Consider the following 5,819-nt stretch of genomic DNA (forward strand, 5'->3'; position numbering starts at 1 on the left):
GCAAAGTGTGTATGTGTGTGTGCGCGTGTGTGTGTGTGTGTGTGTGTGTGTGTGTGTGTGTGTGTGTGTGTGTGTGTGTGTGTGTGTGTGTGTGTGTGTGTGTGTGTGTGTGTGTGTGTGTGTGTGTGTGTGTGTGTGCGCGCGCTTGTATGCAGACTCCGGTCTTGGGGGCTGTGAGTTGACTAATCAGCGAGCCGTCACTCTCGATCTGCTCTGAGCCGCGTGGTGTCTGGAGGCAGCTTAGCCCAAACACACTCTCTCTCTTTCTCTCTCATCAGTAATTGCCTTTACCCCTCTCTCACTCTCTCTAGTTCTCTTTTCACTCTCTGTCGCTCCCCCAATCTACGACAGCCTGCATGCTGCAGGCTCTGGCTCTCTGGCCTTTTCCAGCCTGTCCTCTGTTTGTGAAAGGAAATGATGGTAAACATAAGGGAAACAGCAACCATCATCAGCCTCACATCAGCCTCTGTCCCCATGTTTCTTAGACTTGGAGCACCGAGGCTCGTCTCTCTCTGCAGGCTTCGAGTGGACTCATCCAGTGTCAAAGTTTTATTTTACAGCCGCCTTGCTGATCATGATAGCATTTTTTTTTTTTTTTACCTGTGTCTTGAGGCAGGGAAGTTTCTAAACTCAGCCCTGACGGGTGGGAGCTCTATTGGTGTCATTTTTTCAAATAAGCATGCTTTCACTTGCTGGACGTTTCAATGCAAAGGCTTTCAAAAACCCGGCAGAAACACTGACACCTTAAACCAGTGGGTGGTGGTAGCAGTGTAGCCCATCACACAATGTTATTAAAGAAGAACTCTGTAATATTTAGGGATTTTATTAGAAACAAAGTCTAGGATATGGATGTACATTTCTGTCACCCTAATCAAAACACACACACACACACACACACACACACACACACACACACACACACATACACATACACATACACATACACACATACACACATACACACACAGACAGACAGACAGACACAAACTCACAGTATCATGCTGTATTTGGCAGCTGGGGTATACATAGTATCACCATGGGAGACTTGAAGACTAAGAGTATCGACTCACAGAGAGGAAAGTAATGAACATCAGCCCACACCTTGTCCTCCTACGCATTATGGAGGAACGGGATTATGCGGCTTATAGGCTGGACTCTAAGAACACAAATGTACTGTACGCCAAACCGATGACCTGAATTTAAGTTTGACAGTTGTCATGCAATTAGTTCTGTCAGGGAGAATGCCATCTGAAGTCAGTTCTTTATGTGCCTTGCACATTTATGCATTGCATATAATTCCATACTGTGTAGAGCAGTTACAGTGCAATTAATCCTACAGTACTTTCTGACTGAGCAGACAGATATACCCTATATATTCAATGTAAAGGAGCATTTCAACCACAAGTGTGTTAAATTACACATGGAATCTTGTGTATAAATGCCTTGGCTTCACAGTCATCCTCAGCCTCTGGATTTAATGTCGCAACCAACCAAGAATGAATCTATCTGAATTGATTTACTTGAATGTCTTTTGGCTTATTGCTGAAGTTAAAGCAGCATCATTCTTATTTATTCATTTGGCCAGTCAAATATCTAAAGGTGCACGTTCTTTCTGGATTACATGAATCTGGTTTTCTACTGCAAGATAAAGATTTAAAGAAAGAGGAAGTTATTTTCCCTGTGTCGTGTCTCATAGTATCATAAATACTGTATTGATTTGTTAGTAGTTGAGTATTCTATTCCATCAGTTCATCCAGTAATTGGATAAGAAATACTTGTGCTTTAATCCGCTCCATGGACTGGGTGGGTAACGTTAGCTTGGATGCTTTCTGCTGAGATAATGAAGCATTTACGTTGGGCTACTGTGCTAAGCTAGTAAAGTTTTAAAATAGAGTTTTCAGTTTGTTTCAACTTGAAATAATCTCCAACTGTGTACCTGTATTGTTGTTTTATCTGGCCTTTTTCTACTCTTTGCCCTATGCGTCTACACTGACAGTAATCAACCTTGCAAAACACATTAGGCTTTATATACTTATGTGGATTGAATGAAGTCATCAATGATTTTTAGTGATTGAAAGTTTCCGCCCCAAAACCACTATGCAGTAGTTTGGGTTCAGTCGTAGCTCTGTTATTTTCCCCATGTTTGTAGCTCCTTGCATTATTTTAGCGCAGGGCTGTTTTTATTCTGAATGTCCATGAAGTCCTCGAAATGAGTTAAAACCTATTTAATAGCAGGTATTTCTTTGCAATAGCGTCAACACACAAAATCAGAAGGGTGATGCTTTTCCGATACAATATGAGCCATCAGCCAGGTACTGTAGGTAGAGTTCAGACTGTTGACCCTGATTTGAATTAACCTCCCCATCAAATCCATGGATGTCCTTGCTTGAGGAGGGAAGGTTTGGCACTGAAGCAGAAATGTGTTCAGACATAGGCTACTCTCCACTGGTAGTGGATGCCGAGATGTTGCTGGTAGGCGCAGAGCTGTGGAGGACGACTGTTACCTGGAGCAAAGCATCCGCATGGTCTGAGCTCACCACAGTGGACATGTTTACCTTTCCTGCATTCACTGCCCAGCCTCGGGGACAGCGGAGGAATGCATGTTGATTTTATTTTTATCAGTTTTTTTTTTTAAAGGGGGCAGCCCGTCATAGTCAAAATGAAAGAGAGGGAAGGACGCTGAGAGCGGAGACGAAAGAAAGATAGTGAAATGCACACAGATGGATGTTGGCAGTTTTCTTCCTATTTAAAGGGCATGTGGTCCTCTTGGGCACTGGTGCAGTGTCTCAGCTTTTGATTGTACCTTGTCCTCTGGGTTCTCATCCGTTTGAAGTTGATTTTACTCATACCTTCTCATACAGCATTGGCCTTTGACCTCCCACTGAAAAGGATATTTGTTCACATAGCTTGAGAATACGTAGTTGTAGTACAATCTGTTTCATTTGTTATGGTCTACTTATGCTATTGTCATGTTATGTGTCTACATTCTGGAAGGTTATAAGAGAAAAAGGACACATAGTACATTTTCAGACCTAGATTTTCTATGGCAGAAAAGTTGCTACACACCACTAATTCAACAATATATTTTTATCTTGCTTAATGCTACTCCAGGATTTACCTTGACAGCAACAACATATTCTAATTACAAATGTGACCTTTTTGTTAGAAGATGCCCCTTTTGCATGTCACCAGGCCTTCTGTCTGTCCGTCCTTGCTCTGTAGAGTATGTATACAGTACATGCAGCGGCGGCTTGTCTCTAAATGTCCGCACTGATCAGCATGAAGTGATGCCACGTTCGTGACTGAGCCCTCTGCTCTCGCTTCACTTGAGCTTCGTTTCTCCCACAAGCACTGGCCCATGTCACCAGCTCCAAAGCAACTGTGTGTGTGTGTGTCTGTGTGTCTGTCTGTGTGTGTGTGTGTGTGTGTGTGTGTGTGTGTGTGTGTGTGTGTGTGTGTGTGTGTGTGTGTGTGTGTGTGTGTGTGGGGTGACCACAGGATTGTTTTCCAGGTCTGTGCAGAGAAATGTGGAAGACTCATCATGTGAACCAAATTGTATGACCTGAAAACAGAGCATCTATCTAACTAAATAACATATACAACATAAGACAGAATTCTTTTGTCTCGTCAATATAAATCCTAATAAACCCCACATGTAAAGTTTGTATTAATTTATTTATTATTAACGTCTCCTGATTGCCCCGCTGTTCTTCCCAGCCGCCGGGTCTAGTTTCTCTTCTTTCAGAATTTAGAGTGTAAGCACTTGCGTTTTTTAACCTTTTTTATACCGTACCGCTCCAATGGCCAGCAACCAGTATGCCACTGCCCCAGGTAAAGTTAGCTTCCTTCAAAACTGACCTGAGGGAGGGAGCATTGAGCCCTGGGCAGTTCTGTATCCTGGTTTTGTCTGTGCAAGCTGTGCATGCATCAACAAGAACCCTTACATCTAATTAGTTTTACTCTAATTATTTTTGGGCCTGCATCCTCGCCCTGTCCTCACCCCCCCCCCCCCCCCCCCCCCCCCCCCCCCCCCCCCCCCCCCCCCCCCCCCCCCCCCCCCCCCCCCCCCCCCCCCCCCCCCCCCCCCCCCCCCCCTTTACACACACAAACATGCACACACTTGAACCTTCGGAGCTCTACAGGCAGCAGCTGACAAGGGAGGGTCAGGGTGAAGCAGAGCCTTGGGCTCTCGTTCGGTGTTTTTATTCGGTGTGCCAGCGTCACTGACTCGATTATTTCTATATTTCCTTTTTATTACCGGTCTTGTTTTTTATTATTTTGTCCAATATCCTAATATAATATCATATAATTAAGCTGAGATATTGCAGTCCCAAACTAAAGTTTTGATGGATATGACATTTTAAATAAAAACTCCACTATCAAATCATCGTTAAAATTGTAAAAATTAACATCCACAAACTGTCACTTCCATTTTGGGTTGTCTTTGCAAGTAAAAATTGTGATTATACTATTCAAATTTAAGTCTCGTAGGTCCTGACGTTACTCATTGCAGTAATATTTCCTGCTTCTACTATTTTGATAGCTACATTTTGGCTTTGGCCATAATGGCGGCTCGTTCGGAATGCAATCTCGTGTTTTATAAAAACTGTTCACCGAAACGTGTTTCTGAAAGCATTTAAAGCAAGAATTATACCATACAGTTGAGAAACTGTATGTTTGTTTTTTTAACGACATTGGTCAGTTTTGAAAGATTTTCATCAGATTTTGAGAGGTGTTCGTCGCGGTCATCCCACTGGTCATTTCTGATAAGTGTTTTAACATAAGTGCACTGATTCGCGCGTCAAGAGTTAGCACTCCACCAATCAGATTGGTCATTGAGTCTGACTGCCCGCCCGCCAATTCAACAAGACAAATCAGCCCAAATTTAAGCCGACAGCTCCTCCGGCTGACGACGGCACGGACCACTACGAACAGACTCGAGTCACTGACCTTAAGAGTCCTCACCACTGTCAAGGTGCATAATAATTCAACCCTGCTTACTTGTGGGACTTCAATTTCATTTTAAAATGCCTTTTTAATGACAATAAGTTTTAGCGACAATACCACTGCACTACCCTAACTAGAGCTGAACGATTTGAGGAAAAAAATGTATAAGCAATTTCTCTAATCAATATTTCTCTAATCAATATAATTTAATTTGTGATTCTACATTCCTGCATTAATGCTATATTGTCTTATATTGTGTTTGCTAAACAAAACCAGTTTTTACCAAGCATGGTTACCAAATGATCTTGTTTCTGAAAGAATTGAATCAGATGAAGTAATGCAGTTGCTTGTTGTTGAGGCCCCCCCAATTTTCTTTGTGAATGAATAATCTATCGTAAATAAGTAAACGGTCTTCCTTAAAATACAGCATGGGTACAGACTCCCCTATGTTAAATTCCCATAGAAGCAGGTAGATTGTTATTTTAAAGGCCAGTTATTTCATGGATCCAGGATACCATGCATCCTGATAAGGTTCCCTTGGCCCCTGGAATTAAAATAACCCTTGGCATGGGGTACTTTTCATAAAATTATCTCTCAATGCAAATTCAACCAGCAATAAGTAATACAATTTATTTATTTACGTAACATTATTCATTCACAAAGAAAATTGGTGTCCTTAAAGGTTGTATGTTTCCTCATTTTTTAATTAAGGCAGTAAGATCAATTTCCAAATAAGGATTTTTTTTATTCCTCTTTTTAGTCAACCTAAGCAGGCGTTCCCATATTTTGAGCAGCAATGTACACTCACCGGCCACTTTATTAGGTACCCCATGCTAGTAACGGGTTGGACCCCCTTTTGCCTTCAGAGCTGC

The 5,819-nt window shown here is 42.2% G+C and overlaps 1 protein-coding gene across 3 annotated transcripts in view; it reads left to right on the plus strand.

Annotated features, from left to right (window-relative positions):
• babam2 (BRISC and BRCA1 A complex member 2) overlaps nucleotides 1-5,819 on the plus strand; it is an 80,465-nt gene that overhangs the window by 23,162 nt on the left and 51,484 nt on the right. The window lies entirely within an intron of this gene.

This window comes from Etheostoma cragini, chromosome 20 (assembly GCF_013103735.1).
Source record: "Etheostoma cragini isolate CJK2018 chromosome 20, CSU_Ecrag_1.0, whole genome shotgun sequence".
NCBI lineage: Eukaryota > Metazoa > Chordata > Actinopteri > Perciformes > Percidae > Etheostoma > Etheostoma cragini.